This window comes from Rana temporaria, chromosome 5 (assembly GCF_905171775.1).
Source record: "Rana temporaria chromosome 5, aRanTem1.1, whole genome shotgun sequence".
Classification (NCBI taxonomy): domain Eukaryota; kingdom Metazoa; phylum Chordata; class Amphibia; order Anura; family Ranidae; genus Rana; species Rana temporaria.
In genome coordinates this window covers 136,934,929-136,951,674 of record NC_053493.1, presented here as the reverse complement: position 1 = coordinate 136,951,674, position 16,746 = coordinate 136,934,929, and positions in this window count along the sequence as shown.

Genomic DNA, 16,746 nt, shown 5'->3' with positions numbered 1-16,746 from the left:
CTTTACAAGAATGGCTTGCACTTAAAGGATGAATGTAGCTGTATCCACCACTAGGGATGAGCTGGATATCCCCCAGTTTGGTTCGCACCAGAACTTGCGAACAGACAAAAAGTTTGTGCAAACATTCGAACACCATTAAATTATATGGGAAACTAACGTGAAAAATCAAAAGTGCTAATTTTAAAGGCTTACAGTATATGCAAGTTATTGCCATAAAAAGTGTTTGGGGACCCGGGTCCTGCACCAGGGGACATGTATTAATGCAAAAAATGAAATATTCCTTTAAACATGGGGCCAAATCCTCAAAAGGGATACGCAGGCGGATCTGCTGTTCCGCCTGCGTATCCCTGTGCCTATCTTTGGAACTGATCCTCAGAAGCAGTTTTCCAAAGATAGGCAGAAGATCCGGCATCTGTAAGGATCTTAGGATGCAGTACCGCATCCACCGCTGGGGGCATTTCGCGTCGAAATGCCGCTTTGCGTATGCAAATGAGGACTTACGGAGATCCACAAAGCTTTTCAGCTTTGTTTTTTCTGTGTAAGTTTACGTTTGCATACGTAAAATTAGGGATGCTTTTACAAAGTGTAAATTAGTTACACCTTGTAAAAACAGACCTTTTTTTCGATCGCCGCTATTTTTTTTAAATTTTGAATTTTATTTTTCGGCGCGTAACTTTTTTTTTACCCGACGCAACTTTATTGTCCCGTCGCAATCCACAAAGCCCGGCGTAACGTAATTTTGCGCGCTGCCCGTCGGGAAAATGACGTCACGAGCATGCGCAGTACGGCCGGCGCGGGAGCGCGCCTCATTTAAATTGTCATCGCCCCCTGCAGAAGAGGACCGCCTTGCGCCGGAGACATTTAAGTTACACGGCCAGGTAAGTGCTTTGTGGATCGGGCACTTAGGTAGAAATTTTCCGCCAGTGTAACTTAAATGGTAAAAGTTAAGTTAGGCTATGTTTTTGTGGATTTGCCCCATTGTGCCTAGGGGGTGTCCTTAGTATGCCTGTAAAGTAGCAAATTTTCCCATGTTTAGAAAAGTACCGCAGCAAAATGAAATTTCTAAAGAAAAAAATGTAATTTTCCTCCATACCAGGCCAAAGGGCCTGGTATGGAGGGGGGTAACCCATGTGTTTTTTTTTTCTTAATTCTGTCATAGGGCTTCCCTTAACCAATTCAATACACTATATTATATATTGTACTATATGCACTATATACCCTGCACTGTATTATATATACTACACTGAGTGCACTATATACTCTGAGCTGCATTAAATATACTATACAGACTGCACTATATACTCTGATAAAAATTGGGCCTTAGGTGTTGGTGGTGAGAGAACACTGTAACCCCTCACAGTTACTCTTGTTGGGTAACAGCAGTCCCTACTGTTAAATATTATTTCAGAGGCTGCTTGCCCTCTTTTAGTGGCCTGGTCGCGCGCGCAAATTTAAAGGGAGGTACATGTACACCTGTTTGCCTTTCTGGGTGGTCGGCAAGCGGTTAAATTACTTATTTTCCTTTAGAAATGTAATTTTGCTGTGGGACTGTTCTTTTTTTTTTCACAAAGAGTCTTTATTGGGTGAATAATAAAGCATAATACATCGTATACTTACAGAAGCACAATAACTGTGAAGGATTGTATACATCAAAAAATTAACAATCATAAAGAGGTTGCAAATAATAAGTTTCATATAGGCATATATGTAACAAAAGTGCCTTCATTTTAGAACTAAGATGAGAGAATATAGGTGCTTGGTCAAGCAAATTTATGAAGGGGGGTGTATGGGGAAAGGAGGAGAAGGGGGGGAGGGAAATAAAAAAAAAAGAAGTTAGAAGTCCTGAAATATTTTAATATCTATTCCTATCTATACCTTTATTTTATAATAGATTTGTAGTGTTGAGAGTCTTTGAATGTTGACCAGTTAGACCAGGTTGCATAGAATTTAGTAATTCTTTCTTGGGAAATACTAATGAGTTCCTCAACTTTTTCTATGATATTTATTCTCCTAAACCATTCAGCTTTCGTTGGAGTATTAGAAGACCGCCAATGAGAAGGGATACAGTGCCGTGCTGCATTGATCATGAACATGGGGAGTGATTTCAAATACTGATTTTTAGGCAAAGAACCGAAATGTAGTAGATATTGGGCCGGGGTAAAGCTTACGTTTGACGATGTAACTAATTTAACTGTTTCATGTACCGATACCCAGAAGGACTGAATTAGAGGACATGACCACCAAACGTGTAGCATAGAGCCCTCCTCTCTTTTACATCTCCAACATCTGTCAGACACCAGGGGTGAAATTTTATTAAGAATTGTAGGGGTTCTATACCATCTGGTGATGATCTTGAAGCCACTTTCTTGTGTGGCCACATTTAGTGATCCTTTGTGTGCGTAAAGATAAATTGTCTCCCAGTCATCTTCAGTCAATTCTATATCTAGATCTCTTTCCCATGCTTTACAGGATGAGCTGGAGAAGTCAGTGTCGTCTTCAAATAGAGAGTTATACACAGTCGAGATAATATGTCTGTGTGGGGATGTTTTAGTGCAGAGATTTTCTAGTGAAGTGAGGGGCTTTTTCCAGTGAAGGACGTTATCATTATTGGTTAAAAAGTGTCTAATTTCAATATAGTTCCATTGAGATAGGAGGGACGGTTTGATGTCTTTTAGAGAGGAATTTCTCATTTTTAACAAAGTGTTTTGCCAGGACCTCTTTGTATGACCACTGATGTTTTGGAAATGATTTTTCCATGCCTGGGGGAAAGTCAGGGTTGTGTCGTAGTGGTGTAAGAGGGCTGAGCCATGGAGACTGATTTTTGACTTTAAAAGTATTACGGAAGCTTTCGAGTGTAGGTCCAATAAGGGGATGTGTTTTTATGAAGTTTGGGTGATACGTAGGATTGATCCATGGTAGAGTTTTTAACTCATGAGGGTATTGCGCTTGTTCTATCACTGTATATTCCAGTCTACAATTCTCGTCAGTAGGGCAGCTTGATGGTACTTCCTAAGGTCGGGCTGGGATTGTCTGCATAATATAGAGAAACCTTGGCAGGATGGTCATTTTAATCAGGGAAGCTCGTCCGAACCAGGATACATTTAGGGCGTTCCATCTTTTCAAATCTTCCTGTGTTTCTCTCAGAACGGGTTAGAAATTGAGACGGAAGAGGTCTTTCAGGTTTGATGAGATTTCAATTCCTGAGTATGTGATACTGTGGCTGGCCCACCTAAATGGGAAGTTTTTCTTGCATAGTTCTACCTTATCAGTGGGTGGACTGTTCTAAACACAGGAAAATGCAACACCTTATAGGCATACTATAGACACCCCCCGGTACGAAATGTAACCACTTAACGACCCGCCCATAGACAAAATACATCTACAGGGCGGTCCGTTAACTCTGGGAGGGCGTACATTGACGTCCTTCCAGAATCGCGCTCCCGCGCGCCCCCTGGGGTGCGCACACGAGATTGTCCATGACCGCCGGGTCCAGAGGACCCGGCGCATCACGGATTGTGGTAAATTTCCTGCTGATAGCGGCCGTTTACCACATCCAATGATGGAGCGATCACATGTAACCATCACATGTAACCGATCGGTACAGTGTGAAAGGAGAGAGCGGGTGTCAGCAGCGCTGTGGGCTGGATCTGTGACTATTGCAGTCACAAATCCAGCCTTCTCTGCTCAGCCATCCCTGCACTACCCTGTGCAATACTCTGCAAAACCCCGGCGCAATACTCTGCATAACCCCGGCGCAATACTCTGCAATACCCCTCTGCAATACCCCCGTGCAATACTCTGCAATACCCCCACGCAATACTCTGCAATACCCCCGTGCAATACTCTGCAATACCCCTGCCAGTACTCTGCAATACCCCCACACAATACTCTGCAATACCCCCTGTGCAATACTCTGCAATACCCCTGCCAGTACTCTGCAATACCCCCGCACAATACTCTGCAATACCACCGCACAATACTCTGCAATACCCTGCACATTACTCTGCAATACCCCTGCCAGTACTCTGCAATACCCCCGCACAATACTCTGCAATACCCCTGCCAGTACTCTGCAATACCCCCCCACAATACTCTGCAATAACCCCGCACAATACTCTGTAATACCCCCGCACAATACTCTGCAATACCCCTGCACAATACTCTGCAATACCCCTGCCAGTACTCTGCAATACCCCCGCACAATACTCTGCAATACCCGGCCAATACTCTGCAATACCTGACCAATACTCTGCAATACCAGGAAAATATGTTTTAACCACTTTCTGCCCGCTGGCCGTCATATGACGTCCTTGACTTTGTGCAGGGATATCTGAATGATGCCTGCAGCTACAGGCATCATTCAGATATCATCTTTTTTAGCCGGCGATTCTCTACACCATAAGAATGATCATGGCGGCTGTTCCGCCTCTTGATCATTCTTGCGGGAGGCGAAATGGGACATCCCCCCCTCTCGTCACCCTCCAGTGCTTCTTTCGACTCACCGCTACGATCAAAGCCAGGATCGTTTTTATTATTTCAGGCTTCCCAGCCTAGAGGTGAGATGTGGGGTCTTATTGACCCCATATATCACTGTAAAGAGGACCTGTCATGCTATATTCCTATTACAAGGGATGTTTACATTTCTTGTAATAGGAATAAAAGTGATCAAAACATTTATTTTTGGGGAAAAACGTGTCAAACTAAAATAAATTAAGTAAAATGAACAATAATTTTTTTTTTTAAAGCGCCCCTGTTCCCGTGTGCTCGTATACAAAAGCGAACACACACGTAAGTCCCGCCCACATATGAAAACGGTGTTCAAACCACACATGAGGTATCGCTGCGAACGTTAGAGCGAGAGCAATAATTTTGGCCCTAGACCTCTTCTCCAACTGAAAAGATGTAACCAGTAAAAATATTTAAAGCATCACCTATGGGGATTTTTATGCAGGTTAGGATGAAGGAAAAAAGCTGGGACAGCCGCACTCCAAAAAAACTCCTCCTTTAATTAAAAATCACAAAATACATGCCACAGCAAAAAACAGCACAACAAAAGAAAAGCTGACGTTTCGCACTATGCCTTAGTGCTTCTTCATAGCTTCTTCATGAGCTATGAAGAAGCACTAAGGCATAGTGCGAAACGGCAGCTTTTCTTTTGTTGTGCTGTTTTTTGCTGTGGCATGTATTTTGTGATTTTTAATTAAAGGAGGAGTTGTTTTGGAGTGCGGCTGTCCCAGCTTTTTTCCTTTATCCTAACCTGCATTTTGATTGCACTGCCTGCACCCTTGGCTCGGACCACAGGAATCAGATTACCTGGTTCTCTTTGAGCGGTTACCCACTCTCTCATTTCATTATGGGGATTTTTAAGTAGCGAAGTTTGGCGCCATTCCACAAGCGTGTGCAATTTTGAAGGGTGACATGTTGGGTATCTATTTACTCAGAGTAACTTCATCTTTCATATTATGCAAAAAAATTGGGCTAAATTTTTTCTTTTTTTTTCTTTAAAAGCACAAAACTGTTTTATTTAAAAAAAAACGCGTTCGAAAAATTGCTGTGCAAATACTGTGCACGATAAAAAGTTGCAACGACCGCCATTGTATTCTATAGGGTCTTTGCTAAAAAAACATATATAATATTTTGGGGTTCTATGTAATTTTCTAGCAAATAAATTATGATTTTTACATGTAGGAGAGAAATGTCAGAATTGGTATCTGTATGTGGCCACGCTGTGTAAACGTCTCACACATGTGGTATCGCCATACTCGGGAGGAATAGCAGAATGTGTTTTGGGGTGTATTTTGTGGTATGCATATACTGTGTGTGAGAAATAACCTGCTAATATGAAAATTTTGTGAAAAAAAAAATCTTGATTTTGCAAAGAATTGTGGGAAAAAATGACAACTTCAAAAAACTCACCATGACTCTTTCTAAATACATTGGAATGTCTTCTTTCCAAAAATGGGTCATTTAGGGGGTATTTGTACTTTTTTGGCATGTTAGGGTCTCAAGAAATGAGATAGGCCGTCAGTACTTCAGGTGTGATCAATTTTTAGATATTGGCATCATAGCTTGTGGACGCTATAACTTTCACAAAGACCAAATAATATCCACCAATTTGTACTTATTTCTACCAAAGATATGTAGCAGTATAAATGGCCAAAATTTATGACGAAAAATTACAAATTTGCTAAATTTTATAACAGAAACAAAGAAATTTTTTTTTTTTTACCGAATTTTCAGTCTTTTTTCTTTTATAGCGCAAAAAAAAAACAACTGTGATTGAAATACCACCAAAAGAAAGCTCCATTTGTGGTAAAAAAAGGACAAAAAATTTCATTTGGGTACAGTGTTGTATGACTGAGTAATTGTCATACAAAATGTGAGAGCACCCAAAGCTGAAAATTGGTCTGGTTATTAAGGGTTTTTCGTGCCCTTCAAATTTAGCCCAGTTGTCAAGTGGTTAAAGGAATATTTCACTTTTATTAAAATCACTGCTGAAAAAACAGTCATTTTTAAAAAAAATGTTGCATTGATACATGTCCCCTGGGGCAGATAACAGGTCTCCAAATACTTTTTATGACAGTACAATGCATATAAGCCTTTAAAATTAGCACTTTTGATTTTTATGTTAATCCCCCATAGACTTTAGCGGTGTTCCGTGCCCTTCAAATTTGCCACGACGACCGCATAATGTTTGCTATTCGGTGAACAAATGAACACCCAATGTTCGAGTCGAACTTACATTTGACTCGAAAATCAGGCTCATCCCTACCTGAGAGGAGTAGTAGAATGTATTTTGGGGTGTAATTTGTGGTATTCATATGCTGTGTAAGGGAAATAACCTGTTAATATGATAATATGATATGTGAACGACAAATAAAAAATAAATCTTAATTTTGGGAAAAAATTACAGCTCAAAAAACTCACAATGCCTCTTGCTAAATACAATGGATTGTCTACTTTCCAAAAAGGGGTCATTTGGGGAGTATTTGTACTTTGTTGGCTTGTTAGTGTCTCAAGAAATGGCCGTCAGTACATCAGGTGAGATCAGTTTTCCGTGATTGGCACCATAGCTTGTAGACGCTATAACTTTCACACAGACCAAATAATATACACTGATTTGGGTTATTTTTACCAAAGAAATGAGGCAGTATAAATTTAAGCCAAAATGTATGAAGAAAAATTACTAATTTGTTAAATTTTATTACGAAACAAAGAAAATGTTTTTTTTTTACAAAATGTTCAGTTTTTTCATTTATAGAGCAAAAAAAATTAAAACCCAGTAGTGATCAAATACCATCAAAAGAAATCTCTATTTGTGTGGAAAAAAGGACAAAAAAATCATTTGGGTAGCTTGTTGCCTGACTGAGTACTTGTAATTCAAATTGTGAGAGCACTGAAAGTTAAAAAATTGGTCTGGTTAGGAAGGGGGTTTAAGTGCCGAGTGGGCAAGTGGTTAATACATTCATTTACCTTTTATGTTAACTTTTTGGAAAAAACACACTATGAAGTACATTTTTTATTAGTGTAAAGCCCTGTACACATGATCAGTCCATCCGATGAGAACGGTCCGAAGGACCGTTCTCATCGGTTAACCGATGAAGCTGACTGATAGTCTGATGTGCCTACACACCGTAGGTTAACTAACCGATCGTGTCAGAACGCGGACACGTAAACCACGTACGACGTCACTATAAAGGGGAAGGCCAAAGCCTTGGGCGCCACCCTTGCCTCTGCTTTTGCTGATTCCGTGTTACCGCGTGTTAGTGAAAGTTTGGTTAGAGCCGATTAGCGCTTTTCAGTCTCCGTGCTTTGCAGATCGTATTCTCGGTTTCAGTTTGTTCTTGTGGATCAGTTTGTTCTTGTGGTCAGGTCGTTTCTGTTTTGCAGAGCCTTCCTGTCCGCTCGTATCTGTTTTTCAAGTGCGTTCTTTACAGGTCTTGGAGGTGCGTTCTCATGCTCGAGTTCATGCTGCGTATGGGCTGTCTACTGCAGTTCATAATTGCTCGATCTGTGGCTGGGAACAGGAGGAGGAGATTATGGGCCAAGAATTGGTTGCGCCAGCGTGACCAATTCTCTCATATGCCTCTGCTTAGGGAAATCCAGGAGAATAATCCTGATGACTTCACTTTTTGACTTCACTTTTTCCTGTATGACAGACCCCGTTTTCCACTGTCTATTGGATTTTCTGGATTTTCTGTCCCCCTTTATAACGAGGCAGGACACTGTGATGCGCCAAGCCATCACGGCCGAGCAGAGGCTTATTGCTACGTTGCGGTACCTGGTGACTGGGAGGAGTCTGCAAGACCTCAAATTCTCGACAGGCATCTCACCCCAGGCGCTTGGGATCATCATACCGGAGACGTGTTCTGCCATCACATGAACATCACAATCTATGGGCCAGATTCATGTAGATTTGCAGCGGCGTATCGTATCCCATTTACGTTACCCTGTCGCAAGTTTCCAGCATAAGTGCTTGATTCACAAAGCACTTGCGTGTAAACTTTCGGCGGCATAGAGTAAAGCCGTCTGGCGCAAGCCCGCCTAATTCAAAAGGGGCGTGTACCATTTAAATTAGGCGCGTTCCCGCGCCGAACGTTCTGCGCATGCTCCGTTTGGAAATTTCCCGCTGTGCTTTGCGCGAAATTACGGCGCCCCAACGTGTTTTTTGAATGGCGACGTGCGTAACGTACTTTCGTATTCCCGGATGTCTTACGGAAAAAAAAAAAAAAATTAATTTGGCGCGGGAACGACGGCCATACTTTAACATGGATGGTGTAATTTTACACCATCTAAATAGCACACTTAACTTTACGACGGGAAAAACCGACGTAAGAGAATGCGACGAACACACGTACCTTCGTGGATCGCCGTAAACAGCTAATTTGCATACCCGACGCTGGAAAACGATGCAAACTCCACCCAGCGGCCGCCGGAGAATTACACCTACAATCCGAAGGCGTACGAAGCCGTACGCCTGTCGGATCTATGCCAAAAGCCGTCGTATCTTGGTTTGAGGATTCCAAATCAAGATACGACGCGGCAAATTTGAAAATACGCCGGCGTATCAGTAGATACGCCGGCGTATTTCTGCTGTGAATCTGGCCCTATGTCTTTAATGTAGGCTAATGGCTTGTATTTCTTGCATTTTTCCCTAATTACCATGATTGTAATATGCTGTGAATGTCCCCTTTGTCCCCATGCATGTTGTCAGCTTTCAATGCTCCTTTTTTGGCCTACATGCATCTTTCCCTTCAATATCCTGCCCAGCATGCTATCCTAGGCCCAAACATACCTAGCCTAGTCTGTTTACAACCTGATTTTTGTCTACTTCATTGTAGTTCTGCCCCCCCTTAAAATGTTTCCCAATGTTATTTTTCTCCTTCAATTTAGGCAGAGTACTACCTGTTTTTATTTTCAAGGCCTAAACTCAGCTAGAACCCCCCCCCCCCCTAAAACAGTTTAATGGCCCATCAGAGGGGTGAGGAGTCTGATAAGTGGGCTTTTTTTTTTGGTCATGAAATACTCACTCCAATAATAAATGTTATACTGATGTTGCACAGGGATTTTTTTTGTACTGTGATTGCAATTCTTATGTGCCAAAGTACTAATTGTATTTTTTTGTTTGTCCCCACAGTTTCCCTCCACGCCACAGGAATGGCAGACTGTGGCTTTCCACTTTGCCCAGTGGTGTGACTTTCCGAACTGCGGAGGGGCAATAGACAGGAAACACGTCTGCATAGTGCCGCCACCCCGTTCGGGGTCATACTATTACAACTACAAAGGTTTTCATAGTATCGTGTTGATTGCGGTGGTGTCAGCACAGTACGAATTTTTGTATGTGGACGTGGTGAAGAACAGCCGGCTGTCTGATGGGGGAGTGTTCGCGCAGACAGAGTTTGCCAAGCGTCTACAGTCTGGTGGTCTGGCACTGCTACGGGATGAAGACAATTTGGTGGGACTTTGTTTGTTTTTCTTGCGAATGAAGCTTTCGGGCTTGGACCTCACCTCATGCGGCCTTTTCCCCAGAGGACACTCACCCCAAAGAGGAGGATTTTCAATTTTGGCTGGCCAGAGCCCGGAGGGTAGTCGAGAATGCCTTTGGGATACTCGCCAGACGGTTCCGCCTGCTCCAGACAGCGATACACCTGGCCGAATATAAACTGAACTCCGTTGTATTTGCCTGTTGCATTTTGCACAATTTTTTACACAGGCACTCCCAGTCGCAAGTTTCCAGCATAAGTGCTTGATTCACAAAGCACTTGCGTGTAAACTTTCGGCGGCATAGAGTAAAGCCGTCTGGCGCAAGCCCGCCTAATTCAAAAGGGGCGTGTACCATTTAAATTAGGCGCGTTCCCGCGCCGAACGTTCTGCGCATGCTCCGTTTGGAAATTTCCCGCTGTGCTTTGCGCGAAATTACGGCGCCCCAACGTGTTTTTTGAATGGCGACGTGCGTAACGTACTTTCGTATTCCCGGATGTCTTACGGAAAAAAAAAAAAATTTTATTTGGCGCGGGAACGACGGCCATACTTTAACATGGATGGTGTAATTTTACACCATCTAAATAGCTGTTATGATCCTGACAATGAGAAGACTCTATTTAGTGTTTAGACCGCAGCTGTAGAGGTTTATCAGAAATCAACCACCAGTTCACTCTCACTGAACAATAAGAGTTTGGGGTTATATCATCATATCCTCTAATGGAGGTAAAACATAAATGTAATAGCTTAATTCCTCTTAAGCTTAATTAATGGACACAATCCATATACTATAAGGATAAGTCTAATTAGGTATATGCAACAAATAAGGTAGTAGAAATTACTGGTACTATAGTATATCACCACACTGCTATATATAATATGAAGTACTCCGCTGTATCTGGTGCTAGTATATAGTAACAAATATAGAGTCAAAGATACAGTCCAGACATATACTAGCAATCACTATTAGCAACAAGCTGGTATTACATATACTTGCGGTTTAGGAGGTAGTCTGTACCAGGAAAGTCCGCACAGGTGTTGATGGTATCTTTATACAGCAGTAATGTGGTTTAGATATACTTGCGGTTTAGGAGGTAGTCTGTACCAGGAAGGTCCGCACAGGTGGTGATGGTATCTTTATACAGCAGTAATGTGGTTTAGATATACTTGCGGTTTAGGAGGTAGTCTGTACCAGGAAGGTCCGCACAGGTGGTGATGGTATCTTGCCTGTAGTGAGCAATGGTGGTGAATCTCCAACAGAAAGTAGTGATGTCTTGGGTCTCTGAACAGGTGCGCTGTGAAGAGAGGTGCTACAGGGACTCTGTAGCTTGTTCTGGGTTCCCAGGTGGCGGCAGGGTCCAACAGGAATATCCGAACACCCTGCCGCCATTCCCGGGAGTTTAAATAGCCCGGGCAGTGGCTGAGCTGAGCGCCGCACGCTGGAACGCACTTCCGCGTTCCAACGTGGAGCGTAGACGTCCGCGCACCGGAAGTGACGCGGACGTGTGTCTGAATGGAGCGCAGCTGTCATAAGTGACAAGTCTGCGCTCCATGTGGAAGGAGTAACGCTGACGGCGTTACATACCCCCCTCCTCAAGGGGGCACCTCCGGAGCGCCCAGTGAGAGATGGTTTATCAGGATATTTATGATGAAACTGCTTAATGAGCCGAGGAGCATGAATATTTGAAGAACATTCCCAGGAATCATCTGTGGGAGAATAGCCTTTCCAACGAATCAAATATTGAATAGAGGATCCTCTTTTCCTAGAATCGAGAATCTTCTCTACCTGATATTCAGTTTCACCAAAAACTTGAATTGGAGGAGGAGGTTGTGGATCTCTATTTGGAAAGGGGTTAGATTTATAAGGCTTAATTAATGAAACATGAAAGGATGGATGAATCTTCCAATCTGGAGGTAGAAGTAATCTAACAGCATTTTTGTTTATTACGTGAGAAATTGGGAAAGGTCCTGTATATTGACGACCAAGTTTCTTTGAAGGAATATTAAGTCGCAAATTCCGAGTGGATAACCATACCAAATCTCCAATCTTGTATGGAGGTGATATTGTTCTATGAGAGTCATAATATTTTTTTTGTCTAATTTGAGCATCCTTTAGATTAGAACGGAGAGTGTTTAAAGTGTTTTTTATGGTTGAGAAGAAATTCTCAACAGCCGGAACATTATTTGGAAAAAAAGTAGAAGGTAAACTATTAGGATGAAACCCATAATTTGCGTAAAAGGGTGAAAACTGAGAAGATGAATTGGAAGCATTGTTATATGCAAACTCTGCATGTGGAAGTAAATCAACCCAGTCATCTTGAAGATGGGTGCAATAACAGCGCAAATACTGCTCAAGTGTTTGGTTGACACGTTCCGTTTGCCCGTTTGTTTGGGGATGATAAGCAGTAGACCTACGATGATCTATTTGTAATGTTTGGCAAAGGGCTCTCCAGAATTTGGAAATAAACTGTGACCCACGATCCGAAATGATTTGGGATGGAAGACCATGCAATTTAAGAATATTAGATACAAAAGCCCTTGCTGTTTCTTGAGAAGTAGGTAGCTTTTTCAAAGGTACAAAATGGGCCATCTTGGTTAATATGTCAACAGTGACCATGATGGTGTTAGATCCATTTGATCTAGGAAGATCTACTATGAAATCCATGGATATAACATCCCAAGGTCTGTCAGGTATTGGGATGGAGGTTAATAAACCATAGGGTGGTTTCCTTGAATGTTTGTTAATTGCACAAGTGTGGCAAGAACTCACATAGTCGTGAACAGTTTTTGTCATATGGGGCCACCAATAATTTCTCTTCAGTAAAAGAACAGTTTTACTAATACCAGGATGACCTGCAAGTGGGGCATCGTGGAGTTGTTTTAATAGTGTGAGTTGTAAACTTGGTGGAACATAGATCTTGTCGTTGAAAGTTAATAGTCCATTAGATTGCTGTTGTAGACCTTTAGGAAGTTGAGATTTATCTTTAGAAAGAGTTTGAATGAGCAATTTATTAAATGTCAAAGTTGTTCCAATAAATCGGTTGGAAGGAATAATGGAAAGAGGTGGAATGTCCATGGATTGATCTTCATTCATACGAGATAAAGAATCTGCTTTAATATTTTGAGTACCAGGGAGGTATGAAATGACAAAATCAAAACGATCAAAAAATAAACTCCATCTGACTTGACGGGCAGAAAGAGTTTTACAAGTTTTGAGATGCTGTAAATTACGATGGTCAGTGAGGATAGTGATAGGGTGTGTAGAACCCTCCAGAAGGTGTCTCCAGTTTGCGAGAGCGTCCTTTATTGCTAACAGTTCCTTCTCACCAATCGGATAGTTCTTTTCAGCTGGTGATAAAGTTCTGGAATAAAAGGCAACAGGATGTAGTGGGTGTGATAATGTGGGTCGTTGGGAAAGTACAGCACCCAAGGCAAAATGTGAGGCATCAACTTCCAACGTGAAATGAAACATTGGATTGGGAAGTTGGAGAATGGGAGCAGAAGAGTAACTAAGCTTAAGTGTTTCAAAGGATTTCTGTGCTTCCTTGGACCAAATGAAAGGTATCTTAGAACTGGTTAAACTAGTAAGTGGTCTCACAATTGATGAGAAATTTTTAATGAATTTTCTATAATAATTAGAAAATCCAAGGAATCTCTGAAGGGCCTTTCTAGTCTGGGGAGAAGGCCAGGACAAAATGCAATCCACTTTAGTATGGTCTATCTGAACTCCGTCTGGAGTGATTTGATAACCAAGAAAGGAGATAGTAGTCTGACTGAAGACGCACTTCTCAAGTTTCGCATATAGAGAGTGAATTCTGAGCCTATCCAGAATCCAACGCACATGTCTGTGATGTTCCTCCAGAGTATCAGAATAAATTAATATGTCATCTAAGTAGATAACAACACAAATGTCAAGCAGATCATGAAAAATATCGTTAATAAACCACTGAAAAGTTGCTGGGGCATTACATAAGCCGAAAGGCATTACACAATACTCGAAAAGCCCGTATCGAGTTTTAAAAGCAGTTTTCCACTCATCTCCAGAGCGGATCCTTATCAGATTATAGGCACCTCTGAGGTCTAGCTTTGTGTAGATCTTAGCTGTTTGTAAACGTTCAATAAGTTCTGGAATGAGTGGTAATGGATATCTATTCTTTATTGTGATGTTATTGAGGGATCGATAATCTATTATCGGTCGAAGTGATCCATCCTTATTTTTTACAAAAAATAGAGCTGCACTAGCAGAGGAAGTGGAGGGCCTTATAAATCCTTTTTTAAGGTTCTCATCCAAGTAATCTTTTAGGTGTATAAGCTCTGGTTGTGAAAGGGGGTAGATCCGAGCGGTAGGGATAGGACTGTCAGGAATTAAGTCAATAGGACAATCGTAAATCCTATGTGGAGGGAGTTTATCCGCGTTAGTCTTACTGAACACATCAGCGAAATCCTGTAAGTAATTTGGTAGATTAGTAGGATGAATTTCTGAGAAGGAGATGATACATGGAGGATGACAAAATTCTGTACAGTAAGTAGACTGTAAGGAAAGGGATCTTGTGGACCAAAGAATAGTAGGCTGATGAAGATGCAACCATGGTAGACCTAAAACTATAGGGAAAACTGGAGATGAAATAATATCAAAATTGAGAGTCTCTGTGTGGCCAGTGGCACATGAAACTGTTAAAGGAACTGTCTGAGATGTAACTGGACCGAAAGAAGAGTTAGAACCATCAATAAATGTAAGTGACACTGGATTCTGCTTTAACACACTGGGAATTTTATTTGCTTTTACAACATTTGAGTCAATGAAATTGCCACATGCCCCGCTGTCGACCATTGCTTCAATGGAAATCTTTCCTTGATCCCACTGTAGGGTGAGAGGAACAAAAATATAATGATTAGATATGGTTCCGGGTGAATTTAATTTACTAATGTGGGAGAAATTACCTTCTGAATTCTTCTTGAGAAGAGGACAGGTGGAAACGATGTGGTCAGGAGCAGAACAATATAGGCAAAGATTGTTAGCTCTGCGGCGCTGTTTCTCTGCAGAAGTTAAAGGTCCTTTAATAACACTAAGATCCATTGGAGAATCTTTGGGAGGTGATCTAGACCTCCTGAAGGGAGTGACAGAATAGGTAGTGGCACGCTCGGTCTTTCTTTCGCGAAGGCGACGATCAATAGTGACTGAGAGGTGCATAAGATCTTCCAAAGTAGTGGGTAGGTCAACGCGGGCAAGCTCATCCTTCATGGCTTCAGATAAACCCAAACGGAACTGGTTTCTGAGAGAAATATCAGACCATTGAGTTTCTCTGCACCAACATTTGAATTCTGAAATAAAATCTTCAACAGGACGCCTTCCCTGTCTAAGACTCCTGATTGAATTCTCAGCTGTTAACTGTTTATTGGGATCTTCATATAACAAAGACATTTCATCAAGAAATGTGTCAAAATCTCCTAGGAGATCTCCGTGTTCTTCTACGTAGGTGTCAGCCCATACCCTGGGCTCACCTCTAAGAAAAGTAATTAATGTGAGGATCTTTATCCTATCAGAATGATAAGTACGTGGCTGTAGTTCAAACATCAGTCGGCATGAACTAATGAATTGTCTGTAATTTTTCCTATCTCCAAAAAATGGTTCCGGAGAACAGGCCTTTGGTTCAGGTCTTTCCCTGGCTTGTGCCAAGTTTTGATCTCTTAAAGCATCATTCTGCATACGTAACTCATTCATGTTGTTGGTAAGATTATCAACTCTTTGAGAGAGTGCAACTAAATGATTTGCAAGGTCAGCTGGATCCATTTAAAAGATATATGTAAGTATATATATATCCTTTATCTTTTTGGGGTTCGGATATTATGTTATGATCCTGACAATGAGAAGACTCTATTTAGTGTTTAGACCGCAGCTGTAGAGGTTTATCAGAAATCAACCACCAGTTCACTCTCACTGAACAATAAGAGTTTGGGGTTATATCATCATATCCTCTAATGGAGGTAAAACATAAATGTAATAGCTTAATTCCTCTTAAGCTTAATTAATGGACACAATCCATATACTATAAGGATAAGTCTAATTAGGTATATGCAACAAATAAGGTAGTAGAAATTACTGGTACTATAGTATATCACCACACTGCTATATATAATATGAAGTACTCCGCTGTATCTGGTGCTAGTATATAGTAACAAATATAGAGTCAAAGATACAGTCCAGACATATACTAGCAATCACTATTAGCAACAAGCTGGTATTACATATACTTGCGGTTTAGGAGGTAGTCTGTACCAGGAAAGTCCGCACAGGTGTTGATGGTATCTTTATACAGCAGTAATGTGGTTTAGATATACTTGCGGTTTAGGAGGTAGTCTGTACCAGGAAGGTCCGCACAGGTGGTGATGGTATCTTTATACAGCAGTAATGTGGTTTAGATATACTTGCGGTTTAGGAGGTAGTCTGTACCAGGAAGGTCCGCACAGGTGGTGATGGTATCTTGCCTGTAGTGAGCAATGGTGGTGAATCTCCAACAGAAAGTAGTGATGTCTTGGGTCTCTGAACAGGTGCGCTGTGAAGAGAGGTGCTACAGGGACTCTGTAGCTTGTTCTGGGTTCCCAGGTGGCGGCAGGGTCCAACAGGAATATCCGAACACCCTGCCGCCATTCCCGGGAGTTTAAATAGCCCGGGCAGTGGCTGAGCTGAGCGCCGCACGCTGGAACGCACTTCCGCGTTCCAACGTGGAGCGCAGACGTCCGCGCACCGGAAGTGACGCGGACGTG